Below are 15,447 nucleotides of genomic sequence, written 5' to 3'. Positions count from 1 at the left end.
ATTTACAAACTTGTCGGCTTTCATCGTCTTATTTATCTTCAGATCAGAGCCAAAATTACTCGAATTAAAAAATTATTCACGATTCGATTGCAAATCGAATGAACTTGGATAACCAGAAAATTTAAACGATTAAGCTGAAAAGAAAAATTCATGAAACATCTCAAATATATCTATATTGTCTAAGCTAACGAGATGAAGAGATTTGAATATCGTATCAAGGAAAGGATCAAATAAAACGAAATTTCTCTAAATAAATTTTGAATAAAAATTGAAAAACGAAGTTTAATCACACTAAGATTAAAATTTCAATTGCAATTGTAATTTTCGATCATTCGTTTAAGGAATGCATATATTTTAAAATTCTGTTCCAATTTATGATTAAAAAATTCGAATATTTGCAAAGATTCTTATAATTTACGCTTTATTCGTTAAATAATCCAAAAAAAATTTATTGGAAAATGTCCCACTGAAATTTGGAATGCGTCAAATAAGAGAAAACAAATGATGCAGAGAAGGAGAATGCGAATAAGAGTGATGAAGGAGTATGGGTAAATGGGACAACATTCATTACGTTCGAACTGAAACGTTGAATTCTAGATTCGATGTGAACGCAGCCAGGAACAGATAGTTGGTCAGGTTGCACTATAAATAACGGAAGTTTGCGAGCGCGTAAGTTATTTCCATGGCGCCTTGGGTCAGGCATGCACTTGACTCGACAATGCTTTTCTATGACACGACGAATCGCCACGTGTTCGGTTAAGTTTAACCTTTGACCAGTTTTCGATTTCGAAGAAAGAAAACGTGCTCTCTCGCTCTGGATTTTTTTGTTTCATTTTTGTTTCGAGGAAAACTCGATAAATCAGTTTAGAAGGAAATGATGTAATAAATAGGTAACGTGTGCTTCTGTTGATTCTTAGTATTAAATTTGGATCACGAGGAAGTTTTAAGCTTCCTGCGCTTAAAAATTCGACGAATTTCTTCTCTTGAAAGGTTAATTTCTTCGTATTTTTTTAATTCTTTTTTAGTTCAAATCATTCTTTACGATTTATGATAATGTAAAATAAATTTTATTTAAAATTTCTCCTAATTAAATTGTGAAATAAAATAATTTCGATGAATAGCATTTGTAATTTGAAAATTATTGAACTCGAATCGTATATGAATTTAATACAAACTTCGCTTCATAACATTGTTGAACTAGTTCACAAGTATTCGTTTTCGATATAGTTGTATCATTGGCAGTGTTCACCATGTTATAACTGTCTGGAACGAATAAACGCGTTGACTGTGCACATTTTCTTGCACGCTCCTTTTCTCATAGAGGAAATGCAGCTGTTATTCGAGCAGCGACAAAGGTCAGTCTATGAGTAATCTCGAGTGTGTTTCATCCTCGGGATGATTCGCATAAAAGCAGCTTTGTGTTGAGCTGCGTATCCATAAGTCACAAGCGAATTAACGATCTTCGATGTTGAAACAAGCCGTAACATAGTGTAATTGTTTTTAAATACTTAAATAGGCAATTTAAAACGTTGAGATAAACGTTGGTAGTTGCATAATTATATAATTCAAAGATTGCGTTCTTTTCTGCATCTTCAAAGATATTCTTTAAGATTAAATAATTCTTCTAACGATCCAATAAATCGAGTTGCTTTAACGTTTCCTATTAACATTAATGAAAGCTAATAGGTATAATATTTTCGAGAGGAAATTTGTATAAAATTTATAATTGCTGATTTTTATGCAAATATATATTTTTCATTTTATCATTACCGTTAATCAATTTACCTTAAATCTGATAAAAATCTTATTAAAATCAGGAAAACTTTGAATCGCTGTAACTTCGAAGATAATCGCTTCTGATCGATGGATGAAAGATCATTCGAAGCGCGGAACCTTCTCCTTTAAAACGCCTTTTCATTCATCCCGATACAACTTTCGGTTGCCGAGATATCCTCGTGTAAAGAAAAAGGTAATTTTTAAACATTTACCTTGAATCTAATTAAACGCTATTAAAATTAGGAAAACTTTGAATCGCTGTAACTTCGAAGATAATCGCTTCTGATCGATGGATCAAAGATCATTCGAAGCGCGGAACCTTCCCCTTTACAACGCTTTTTCATTTATCCCGATACGACTTCCGGTTGCCGAGATATCATCGTATGAAGCAAAAGGTGATTTTTAAACATTTACCTTGAATCTAATTAAACGCTATTAAAATTAGGAAAACTTTGAATCGCTGTAACTTCGAAGATAATCATTTCTGATCGATGAATGAAAGATCATTCGAAGCGCGGAACCTTCCGCTTTACAACGCTTTTTCGTTCGTCCCGATACGACTTCCGGTTGCCGAGATATCATCGTGCAAAGAGAAGGGTAATTTTTAATCGTTTACTATCTCCATCTTTATTGTTAATTCGAATCTCTCGCTCGCACCTCGTCTCACTGACCTATCCCAAATTGCAACAAGCGATAAACACGATTCCTGGAAAAACGTAGTACGCTTTTCCAGGAAAAAATATAGGTCAGTGGGTCGCGAGGCATAATTCATAATTCCAGCGTTATTTACCATTAACTTTAAGTCCTTATATCTCAATAACGGATTAAGATATTGGGATAAAACAAAAAGCAATTTCAATGGCACAGTTTCCTCCATCTTTTGACTGGGTTTCAATGACAAAATTTTTAGTTTCTTCTCATGTTTTTTACGCGAAAAAGTCACGAAGTTTCATTTATGACTTACATGAATGGAATGATTTATCGTTATAATATTTTGTATTTCAACTAAAAATCCTTAAATCTATTTAGAATTTAAAAAGGAAATTATATTTTTAAAATTTGGGTCAGAATTATTTATCATTCTTCGTATGATAAATAATTGATGCATGAATATGTATTCGATGAATACACAGCTCATGGCTGCAAAAAATAACAAATTTGTTCTACATCTGTTTACACGCGGATAGTTCACTCAATAGCTCAGACTTTGGGCCATATAACTGCAAAGTTTCGAGAAAACTAGGCCAACTAAACATACCAGAAATTCATTTGAAAACGTGATTCTTGCACAGAGTAACTTTGTGTTCATTTGAAGTGTAAATTTGGAGCGAGATGTTTTAAAGACTAATATTTCTCGGAATATTAGTGTATATCAGTTACAAATGAAGTCGTTTCTAACCTTCGCAAGAAATTTAAAACGATTTAAATCGTTAGAGGAAATATATTCGTAGCGATCATTCGACGGAAATAACGTTCTATCTATTTTTGTATACAAATGGCATTAGTTGTATGCGGCCAAAAAACATTTAAACCATATTTCCTTCGATTCAAAATAATTTATCATTTCTCTTTCATTCATTCTTTCATCTTCTAATATTCCTTCATTGTAATTTAACAGCAATAATACTTAATAAACAGACCGACATATAGAAATTTCACATTATATTTCATTAAATTTAATTTCTAAAATAATTTAAATCACTTATAACTCTATCATCATCTCATTTCCATCTCTTTGTATCGTACGTGAGAGTCGTAACAATGACACACATATACATCGCAAAATCGATAAAATAAAAATCCCCGGAAATGGCGAGAAAAAAGGAGAGGAGGGGGGACGAACGAGGTGGAACGAAGAAGGGAATAAAAAGAGAGGGTGGATATCGGAAAATAAGAGCAAACGGTGAGCAGGGCCGCAGCCTTTGAAAGGAGGCAAAACGGGAGTGGCGTTAAAACTTGTAAAATCCAAAACTTCATCCTCGCTCCATCACCACGAATTACTTTTACATTAATGAGGGGTAAATTATCGGAAAAGAGGCCTGGTGACGTAGCAGGACGCCATAGGGGCACGGAGGTTCACGCAGGATCTCTTTCTCACGGTCACACTTTCACCAGTTTGTATCGACTTTCCCTTTCCGCGATGCCACTTCAAAATCCGATAAATCCGGCTCTCTCCATTTATGGTTAACGGCGAAACGAGTTGTTATCCCGCCGCGTGGAGCCGCATTCGAAGCATCGAGAGGGGCGTTCGATATCGAGGCGTGCGGCCCTGATCGATTACCCATCCCCAACCTTAACTCCCCAGCTTCACCCCTTCGTCTTCTGCCCGGTCAACTCTCGGCCGGTAGCTGTAATCCAGTATTAAAGCCGCGGATTCGTAATTTTTCGACGATTGGCCATTCGAGAGTGAAAGATGGATTAGGAAAGAGGATCGAAAGGTATTCGAATTTGAAGGATAAAGAGGAACTAAGAGGAAAGTTTAGGATGGAAATTCGAAAGTTGGTAGAAGAAACGATGGATGAGAAATTCGAAATTTTAGTAGAACATTTCAAGGAAAGATTAAAATATTTATTTTGGTTTTTGTGATATTAGATATAAATTAAGTAAATAGAAGTAAAATATAGTATGATGAAATTAATGCAAGATTTGATATATTTCATTATTAAGGGTAATTGTAATTTCTTTTTTTTTTTCAAAGGGATATTATTTTAGAGCAATTGAAATTTAGTATCATCTAAAAAAATGTAATTTTGTTTATTTTAATTAAATTATGAAAAAAGGAAAGTGTTAACATTTGATAAGATAACAAGCCGAGATAGTGCACTGCGCGATCTTATTTATTCGCGGATTTCATCCTCCTTTGTGTTTCTGAAATCCTGTGAACAGAGTGGCGCCATGTGGTCAAATGAGAAAGCAAATGAAACAAGTGGGGGATGAAACATGACACATCTTGAAGGACAAGTAATTGCATTGTAAAAAATTTTTTTTATGATTCTTTAAAAATTATATCGCAATATAAAATTCTTTTAACAATGTCTTGGATATAAAATTTAACAATACAATTCTCTTTATCCTTTTTTTCAAATGTATCTTTTTATTCTGCAAAACAAGAAACAAAGTTTTATTTTTAAAGCTTAAGTTATATTTATAATACATAGATAGAATTAAAAACAAAAGAACTCATTATATCTATATAAAAGATTGATTATTATAAAGGAAAGGATAAATTTTAAAAATTATCCCTGATCTTAAGAATTTTTTTAATTCATTTGTAAAGATTATATAATAAATATTTGCCTTATTTGGCAAATTAAATGCCAGAACTCGAGTTGTGTTAAGAAACGAAATCTGATAACAGGGGGCGTAGCTCAGATGGTAGAGCGCTCGCTTAGCATGCGAGAGGTACCGGGATCGATACCCGGCGCCTCCAATTTAATTTTTATTTATTTTAAATTTTACATATTTTTTTTATTTACTTACATTTCATTTATTACCTTCAAGAATTATAAATCGTATATTTAACACAAACATTTTACACTCTTTAATAAATATTTTTCCATGTTCTCAATTATTATTTATCAATCGCTTAATATTTAAATTATTTAAAACTTTAAATAATTTCTTCGTCTAGAATAATATTCTTCACGAATATTATTCATAAAATACATTCATTTAAAAATATATATGATTATTTTCTCAATTGTCGTATCACAAATATTGCAATTTTTCTATTATATTCGTACGTATATTTATTCGACAATGATTCATTCATCTTCGATTTATATATGTAGAATGTACGAATAAAATGTTATAAGTGGGATGATTATCCGTTTTCTAAGAATGGAGCTGACCAATCACACGAAATCGTAGTGATTTCGTAGTAGCATAGTATAGCGCGTGTGTGTACACACATAACCAGGTATAGCGTTTAGACACGTTCTCTATACGGCGCTGTCCTAAGTTCGTTTAGCTCCTCTGAAGACCTCTTCGCACAATCTGTTTTCCGGTCGATTCTAAATCATGATTTACCAACAACTGGCAGAGAAACTAGTACTGGTTCGTCGTTCACGTATCCATCCTAATCGCCTCTCTAATTGGCACACGTTCGTAGCTGTGTTTCATGGCTATGCGCGTTAAAACCTGTTATTCCAATCTCGATACTCGTACATACACGTGTTCTTTTATATTTATTAGACCGCAAATCGATCTAATTTAAAATTATATATTAAATTTATTTATTAATAAATAAATTTATTTTGTTTGAAGATGTTACAAAAATATGAGTAAATAATTTTATAATTCTGTCTTTTTCTGTTAGTTTTTTTTTAATTCTCTAACTTTGTATCTTTTATAATGCAATTCTATTACTATAATAGTATAGATATTGGAGAAGATTTTTGTAATTGAATTATTTAAGCAATGTTGCACAGAAAATGGGAAATGATTATAATACTTTTACATTAAGATATGTATATATATTATTATCAATATATTAATTTGATAAGATCAAATTATATTTATGGTAAATATTTGATTTACTTATATTTCTTATATGAAAAACTTTAAATGAATATATGATATAATTCTAAATATTTATTTTCGATTTATCCTTTATTCTTAAAAAAATTTACCATAAAATAGCATGATACATGTATATATAGTAACTGAAACTTCATGCATCCCCGCTGATTTCTGTGATCCTGGTTCCTACCCCGATCTACGTTCTCAGAGCTATTGTTCAGATGCGGTCAAGCGTCTTTTTTAAACCGTTCTGCGTGACCATTATCAAGATGCATAGCTTCATAAAAATCCATCTGCTCTTTCCAATTATTCCTCGTTCTATTCCCTACCCCATTTAATTCCATGCCCCCACAGAAGATGTGAATATCATGGAATACGTGTGACCAGTCTTAAAGAATTTATTCTAAACACCAATATAAATTATTCATACAAATATCGAATGAAATTTATTTTTCAAGTTATAAACAATTTAATATTTTCTCCTTGCTTTTTATCCGAAATTATCTAAAAACTATTATCAATATTACCTATATATACAATTATATTAATTAAACAATATCATCAAAAATCAAGATATCAAGATCAATAATTTTATTTTAATTAATTAATAGCTTTAATCTTCAATTAAATCTCTGATTGATTAAATAACACATCAACACGAATGTATTTCATATTATTCTGTTTCAATTTTCCTGAAGATATTCATTCCATACCTTCGCGTACGAGAGAAAGTGAAACGTTCACATCCCCCTTTGACTCCGGTCAGGGTTGAAAGAAAAAAGAGAACACAATAAAAGGATCACCGTTCCAGGGTATCCATGCAACCCCCTTTCATCTCGTGCTCTCCTGTTGCTCCACGTGTTTTTTCTTTGTTCAACGTTTCAAAATTTACCACCCTTTATCGTACGTATACGCGGGGATCAAGTGTATACAAACGAGCATCCCCCGTTTGAAAGGGGGGACACGCATACCCCAGCGACGATACGTGCGCTGATAAAGAGACGGCCAACCGGTTCTGCAACCCTAATAATGCGTGTGTAGACAAGGTGACGTAATGTGCGTGCCACGTGTACTTGTCGTGAATGAAAATGCGTTTCCTGGCACACGCGCGCTCCTTCACTCTGCACATGTGTTATTTCATCTTGTGCGACATAATATTATTGGTTAAACTGAGATTATTAATTAAATGAAATGAACGTATCGAATGTATCGGAAAAATGAAAATTTTTAATTGATAAAAATAAATTAATTAAATATTGAAAATATTGGAAAATTAGTAAACAAGAGATTTAAAAGGAACAGTAATGATAAGTCAGATGTAGATCTTCGAAAAAATTAAGAGAAATATTTATGTACAATGAAATATTAATAAATTATCTAATTTATTATAAAAGAAGTAAAATTATCATTTTGTAATCAAATAATTTTGTTTGTTACACTCTTTGATTTGTGCTTCTAATCTACAAAAATTTTCAAGGGATAAAAATATATAAATACAATACTTGTATGTATAAAATTATCAAAGAAAATAAATTGGTGGAAAGATGAGATTAAACAAAAGGGATTATACTACACGTACGTGGAAGGGAATAATTCGAGGAAATATCGAGTGACGTATCTCGAGGATACTCGTTGTTTATGCGTCCCTTGCACAATTGGACCGCAGTCAGGCTTTGGCCTCGCCACCAAAAAGGAGTAAAGGAGGAGTCACAGGAGCAAGGTGGAGATCATGCTTCCCCGATAACTCACGTTCGTGCAGCAGTGCGTGAGCCTAACCAGTCTGCAAACCGTGGTAAAGTTATGGTGGTGTCACGTACAAGCGTACAGTGTCGGCCAAAACTCCGAGAAACGAATTAATCGTGGGGATTAATCGATCCATCGTGTTTGCTTTCGCGTAAAAATTCGATAATCGATGGAAAGACGAAGTCGTGGCAATATCTGGGAATGAGATCATATAATAAAGTTATATAGAAAATCGCAATTGAAAATTTACTAAATCATTTTTCATATCAAACATGGGAAATTAAAATTAAAATTAATTCATATTTGAACGATATCGATGAAATTTCGAGAAGACTTAAATTAATCTTAAACGTAGAACGTTGAAATATTTTACCAATGGATTATTTTATATGAAAAAAGGGGGAATTGAAAAGTTATTGAAAGTAAATTTGGAAAGAGGAAAATATTGGAAATCTGTTATGTCATATATTTTTCACGAGATATTTATTCGAAATATTTGCAATGATATAAAAGTAACTCTTATAAACTCTTAATCGACACTGTACGTAATAAAGTGTGCGTACATGCGTCTTCTGACTGTGTGCATTTATATGTGGAAAACATAAGAAGCAGTCGGGCCCTTTGAACACTCCCTATGAGGGCTGATTCCTTGGTAAGGCCACGCATTGCCCCTCAGGCCCTTCGATCCCTTCTTGTTCTTAGAATTCCTTAATATTCCCTTCTCGTCGATCCAACGCTTCCAAATTCGATATATAGAATAATTGCATTAATTTTATTTTATTTATCATTGAATTCGATTATATAAACGAGAATATTATCTTATTTCAAGGCAATATTTGTTTTTTTAGACATTTTAAACGTCTAAATATTTTTAAAATTAACATTACATCAATATACGATAGATTTAATTATAATTTCTCGATTTAAATAATATGCTTACGTTTAATTATTTTGGAAATTCACAAGAATATTTAATCTTATTAATAAATTAATATTATTAATAGGTATTCAAAAGATTCAGTTTATACAAGTTGCAAGATCCATTACGATTTTATATATTTGATTATATTTATAACAATGAACAATTAAAATTAAAAAATAATTGAAATAAAACGGTACAAAAGAATGTAAGAATCATGCAACTATCTTCCTTACGTCATAAATATCGAAATATTTAAAACACCATAAAAGACACATCATTAAAATTAATTCCCAAATTCAATCTTGAACAAAATAATTTCCAATACTACTAATTTCCAATCAAGTGAAATGAAATAAAATACTTTATTATACTTACATGTGAGATTATTATTATAACAATAGATTCTAATATGAAGAAAAAGAAATTTGTGATAAAAAATCAAGGTAAAAAAACGCGACGTGTACACCAGCCATTCGTTCGTTCGATATCACGGCCATTCGATTTTACTCGCGTCGAGTGCAATGCTACTCCCACGCCTCGATCTCCTTTACTCGATGCTTTCCTGGTAAAAATTCTCGTTCTCTATTGTTCCACCCTAATTAATGCCCGTAATGCACGTCCCCCGGCATCGAGCCACGCGCTTCTTTGAATCACGTGCGATCCTGTTACCCTGCGCTGTCACTTATCCAATATCTGTAAGCAAAAAATGGTCATTGACAACGGGTGGAGGAAGATGAATGGATTTCCTCTTTCGTAGTACCGCGTGTGTGTACGACGTATACACGACAAAGAAACAATTGTAAATAATTGTTTTACGAAGAAATTTTAGTACCTTTTTTTATCCGATGCGATTGAGAGGAATTTATTACAGTTGAAATGATAAAAGAATTGATGGATGACTGATACTTTTTATTCACTTTTTTCTTCTTTTGAAAATTTTCATAAATTAATTATTTATGAAAATAGTTTATTCGCTATCGTGTAAATCTTATTACGATAATCTCTCTCTTGATTTTGAAGATTAAATAAATTGTTTTCATAGAATTTAAAAAATTATATCTTTATTTTGATATCGTTGCTCGTGAATTTTATTTAATTATTGTTACATGAATATTTGAATGAAGATTGCGTAAAATTTTGGTGCGTATATTGACTTTATGTTTTTGTTAAAATTTGCGTTATTTTAACTTTGTTATCAGAATATTTATTAAGTATGTTGATTGCAAAAGATTTCCAATGTAATTTAATATTACATTTATATATATATTTTTCATAATTTTCCATATTATTTCGTATTAACGTTGATCTTACATATTTTATCAATTTTTACATTTTAACGTGAAATTTTAAATTTGCAATGTTTCAAAATCACAAGAAACGAGAGATCGAACGAAAGGCTATCACGATTAATGCAGAAAGTTTGTTTCCTCGTAAACATACACTCCGATAAATCGTATTATCGGAGTGGGAGGGTTAATGAGAGCGTGTCGAACAATCAAATCGTACAATAATCAAGCTTTTTTTTAAATACAAAATGTCGCATCGCGTACCAGGTTAGCACGCGTCGAGTAGGTGAACTTTACAAATGTAACGCGGCCAGCTTATCGGTAATACATCGCTGTACCTTCTGTTTTCCTGTGTAATTGCAAACTTTACTTTGTTTATAACGATTTGTTGCAAACCTCGTTGCCAAGAGTGCAAAATTGCAATTGGTGCAACGTCCAAACTTTTACATCGTCCTCCCTATTTTCAACGTGGAGAACGTTGCTGAACCTCTCTTCTCGCTTTGCAACACGTCCGTTTACAATTTTTTTTATTATTAATCTTTAAAAAAAGTTTACAAAATTTACAAAATGCACAATCGAATAAAGTGATCGTGATAAATGATCGTAAATCGGCAAAACAAGAATTAATCTCTGTTAAATCGAATTTGAGAAATGAGATGAATCGTAAATGATTTGTTCATCCTTCGAACGATGTAAAATGTTAATTTTATTAAATATTTAACGCTACAAACACACATATACAAACACACACATACATATATATATATATATATAAATGTAGAAGAATCGTGTGATTCCAGCGCCGATCGAAATCAATCTCGTTTCTCGATCCTCCTAGATTCCTAATAACCGCGTGTCTCTTCTGTTCTAACCCATTTCTTTCCATGAATGGCGAACTGCTTCCGATTCTCCCTATCTCCCATTCGCTGCGCCTTTTATTCGGAGGTGGCTCACCTCTCTCTATCCACAGCATTCGCGACGTCATGATCGAACATTAATTCATTGAAGCGAACGGGAATAAACTCCCGCAATGTTGATACTCCTCTAATATCACGGCAACGTGCAAAAGCCACCTCCTTAACGCCGTTTAATCTATTTGGCAGGTCTCTGTTCGTTTTTTTCAAGATCAGAGAAGCAACGCCTTTCTAACCCTCGCCGCTTTCTTCATTTCACCTGGGCAACGGTTAACCGATTTCGTCGAACTGTTTTCATTAGTAGAGTTTTACATGGACGAATTCGCGTTGGAAAATTTCGATAGATCGGTGAAACGAGCAATTATCTTTGTTAAATTTTTATTATTTCTTTTGATTTTTCGTTTGTCCATCTGAAACGATGGATAATTTTGTTTGTCGACAAAGAAATCTAAGATGAGCTTCTAAGATTATGTTTCATTGTTTGTAACCAGATTTTGAAATTGATGAAGGATGAAAATTGGTATTTCTTTTTTTTTTTTATGATAGTCATTATATTAAAATATATATATCTGTTTACATGTATCTATAAAAGTAATACGTTTATGTATGAATTACACAAAGAGGAATTATCTAAGATAATAATAGGATATCAAATCACTTTTTTAGAAATATCAAAAGTGTATGATATTTTTTATTATCATTAAAATCCTTTCCTTATCATTAATTTTCTATTTCTTTTATTATTAATTTTCAAACATATATATCTATAGAACAAATCTACAAATAAATAAAGCAGAATTAATAAAGAAAAATAATTCTAATTTCCAATAATTTTTGAATATTTTAATAAGAATCGATAAAAAGTAATACAACTACGATACTCGAGTATCACAGACCAGCCATTTCCACAGTTTGAATAGACCGTGTCACCCGACCCTGCCTACCACGGCAAACCCACCACTCGTGAGCGCCCCTAAGAGCCAGCTGTGTGAAACCCCTGCAGGGAAACAGGATACAAGCAGCGACCAGTCAATGACTGTTTCGTGATTCATTGAACGAACACACCGGGGACCACAGCCACCCTCCTTGGGGTTGAAAATAACCCCCTGCAGCCTCGTGTTACCCTGCTACCAAACCGCCCTTGTTTTCCAATAAATACAAAGTGGCGCGGACTCGTGCAAACCGGCCTGCGAAACGTGTTCCCTCGCCTTGATTGATACAACCCCCGAGCCAAGAGGGTTGACGATGAATTTATTATACGTCCACGAGAAAGAGAGACTCACTAGGGGGTGAGAGGTGATCGAAAATCATCGCCAAACCTTCTGAAAACGATGGAAGCCTGCTCCATTTCCGGTCGAGTTTCCATCGAGAGTGCGAGAGCGGTCGCGTTCGATTTATCGATTCCCCCTCCCCCTCGATGGTCGACCATGAAAGGTACGAGACCTCTATTACACGCATGCATCCCCGTTCCGAGAACCAATCGGGAATTCCTATTCCCGATCGGCGGCCACCCCTGTATTTATTGGTTATCGAACTCGTCGATACGCACCCCCGTGCGGTTGATGAGCTCTCGATACTTCAAGTTCTCCCAAGATATTTGCAGCGTCGCCGTTTATCTTAACGACGATGACGTCTTGGATCGAACGTGTGGTGGAGGGAAACGCAGATAGGGGTTGGTCGATCGGAATTTGTTTTTCTCTCTTTTTCCTTTTTTTCTTTCTTTCTTTCTTTTCCTTTTTGCAATAACTTTTTTCCCTTTGTGGGAGCGGAACGTGGCGAGGAGAGGAAGAGAGAAGGTAGATAGATTCCCGATACGCGTGGTTGCGTATCGTAGAGGGTAGTAGATTCGTCTTCCATCCTTTCTTTAATTTTCTCTCTATAATTACGTGGTAATGGGATTGTGAATGTGTATCGTAGGTTTGAGTAAGATAATTTCTTTAATTAATTTTATTTTTATTTGTTTATGAATTTATCGAGATCGCTTGCGAGGTTTGTTAAGTGTAGATTTCTTTTTGTTAATTGCGTCTGTACACGTTTCTCCTTGTGAGAACGAAGTGAAATAATTAGAAGATTATGGAAATATCGAGTGTTAAAGTTAAATTAGAAATTAAAGTTAAAACAACAACGAGATATCCTTATTCGAAGAACCATTACTCCTATTAATGATCCTGTAACCCTGTTCAAAAGGTAATGCCATTGGCAAACCTCCTTGTCGTATTAGTTTCCGATAATCCTTGTCTTCTTTTCTCCTGCCTTCCGATGGATCGATAGAAATCACAAAAATCTTCGTCCTTTTTTACAATCATTTCAACCAAAAGAAATATCTTTTCTTACACATTTCCTAGAAATCTAATCTTTCCGAATAGATCCTATAAAAATAAAAGAAGACAGGAAAAAGAAAATACATATTAAACAAATATTAAACAAAAGAAAATATAATTAACCTCTCAAAATAATCCCACTACCACAACTTTCTAAACAAACTTATCTCCTACAACATGTTCCAATTCCAGCTACAATTTCTACATCATCGAAATTAAATGCACAAATATTTTACAAATATTTCGTTTAAAAAAAACTTTAAGAAATAAGAAGAAAGACGTTTAATAAAAATTATACAACTAAATATCGTTCAAAATTTTTATCACAATTATCCAGAATTCAGACAATTTCAATCTCGAAAAAGAAAAGAAAAAGAAGAAATCGAAAAACTCTGGTAAATTTCTATCGATAATAGAAGAAGAAACGCGTGATCGACGAGCCCATCCTCCATATTTACGCTAAATGCGCAAGCATGGCGGCGAGAAAAGGAACGGTGCCGCTCTCCGGCCGCGGGGTGGTTTAATCCCCCTCGACGAGGCGCATGGCCGTCCGTGTCCCCTTCCAGCTGGCCGCAGGAGAGGCGAGCTCCAAGCGCGGATGCTCGCCTGGCAGGGTGGCGGGCAACGGCGACGCTTCGTCCCTCGAAAGGAGCCGATAAAAACCTCGGGAGCATCTTTTTCTCGGCTCCCGACTTTGGACGGGCGAACGGCTGGAGACAGGGGAAGGTGGGTGCCTTGGGACGAAGGATCGGGGCCACTTAAGCAGCCGGCCATCTCACTACGGCCAGGATCGTATGTGCACGAGGGGGTATGTGCGTCGCGGATCGGCCGCGCGATTTATGATGTCTTTTTACTGGCCGCCACTTTCTTCGTTTTTTCCTTCCACCTTTTTTTCGTGTTAACTTCGACGGGGCGAACGTGTGCACGCACACCAATCCCCGGTTATCGATCTCTGCCGATGATGGCTGACAGCGCCACCGCCAGCCACCCCCCGTCGCGCGCATATTTCTACGTGCCGCTTGTATATATGTATATATATATATATATATATGTATATAGATATATATATACATATGTTACGATATTACCAATGGATTGCAAATCACGTTTTTTTCATATTTTGTATTCCCTTTAATTATCTTTATCATTTGTTTCTTTTTTCTTCGCGAAGTTTGATTTATATTAGGTAATCGAGATTGAATAGTAGTTGTAATGAGAATGTAATCATGTTTTTTCAGATTGCTGCTTTGTCTTTGTGTGATATCAGAATAGTAAATGGAAGATAATAATCTTGTGCATTATGTGGAAAGGCATGATGAATTGCTATTCGTTCGTTTTATATATCTTATTGATTAGAATTTTTCCTAGATTATATATTCTTTTATACACATTCAATATCCTCTTATTGGATAGATAAATTAAAAATTCGTAATGATGATACGTATAATCGAAAGATTTCACGAAACTTGAAGAAATAATCATTAAATGGGATATATTAAAAAATTTTAATTTGCACATTAGATTAAAATAATTTTTATTCGTATAAATTTAAAGGGAAAAAATTAGGATGTCTTTTATTCACTGTAATATCTGAGTCTTGACAAACGTTCCTTTCGACCTGTGTGCATTGTGCGAAGACGAATTCTTTCTGGAGAGAAGATAATAACAATTCGAAGCTCGAAGAAACAAAAAAGATAAAAAGGACCCTTATCAAAAAAAAACAACCCTTCGAGGCTCCAACCCTCCAATTCTTCTGTTCTCCTGTTGTAAAAAGCCTCGAGCCATCCCAAATCGAAGCGTGTTCGACCGCGAAACCGATATACGTCCCTGCTACGGTTGAAACAAAAGGGGATACCGAGGAATTTTTCGCGTCGACACTTTCTCGATCGTATAAGTCGCTGATCCAACATTCCTTCCTTCGTCTGCCGACGAGCTCGTCGATCTGATAAGACAACGCGACAGAC

At 34.2% G+C, this 15,447-nt stretch overlaps 1 protein-coding gene and 1 non-coding gene across 6 annotated transcripts in view; both read left to right on the top strand.

Annotated features, from left to right (window-relative positions):
• The window catches only part of LOC409172 (xaa-Pro aminopeptidase 1), a 36,846-nt gene that overhangs the window by 6,020 nt on the left and 15,379 nt on the right, over positions 1–15,447 (top strand). The window lies entirely within an intron of this gene.
• Positions 5,134–5,206, top strand: TRNAA-AGC. The gene has a single exon. It is a non-coding gene; the product is annotated as a tRNA-Ala (tRNA).

This window comes from Apis mellifera, linkage group LG4, assembly GCF_003254395.2.
Source record: "Apis mellifera strain DH4 linkage group LG4, Amel_HAv3.1, whole genome shotgun sequence".
Taxonomy (NCBI): Eukaryota; Metazoa; Arthropoda; class Insecta; order Hymenoptera; family Apidae; genus Apis; species Apis mellifera.
Note: the sequence above shows the minus strand (reverse complement) of the source record. Positions and strands in the feature narration are given on the sequence as shown.